A 326-nucleotide genomic window follows, 5' to 3' on the forward strand; every position below is an offset into this window, starting at 1 on the left:
GGATGGGAGCAGAAACGGGTGGGATCCTCGGTTCTGCTGTCCCGAGGGTCCCTTCGCCGCTCTGCCTGTGCCTGCCGAGCGCCTGCGAGTCCTCAGGGCACCCCTGATCTTCACCTCTCCCAGAATGAGAGAATCCCAGAAGGGTCTGGGTTGGAAGGGACCTTAAAGCTCATCCAGTCCCAACCCCCCTGCCAGCAGCAGGGACACCTTCCACTACACCAGGTTGCTCAAAGCCTCATCCAACCTGGTCTTCAACACTTCCAGGGAGGAGCAGCCACAGCTTCTCTGGCCAACCTGGGCCAGTGTCTCACCACCCTCACAGTGAA

The sequence above is a fragment of the Antrostomus carolinensis genome, unplaced genomic scaffold (assembly GCF_000700745.2).
Source record: "Antrostomus carolinensis isolate BGI_N321 unplaced genomic scaffold, ASM70074v2 scaffold13179, whole genome shotgun sequence".
In the NCBI taxonomy this organism is placed as follows: domain Eukaryota; kingdom Metazoa; phylum Chordata; class Aves; order Caprimulgiformes; family Caprimulgidae; genus Antrostomus; species Antrostomus carolinensis.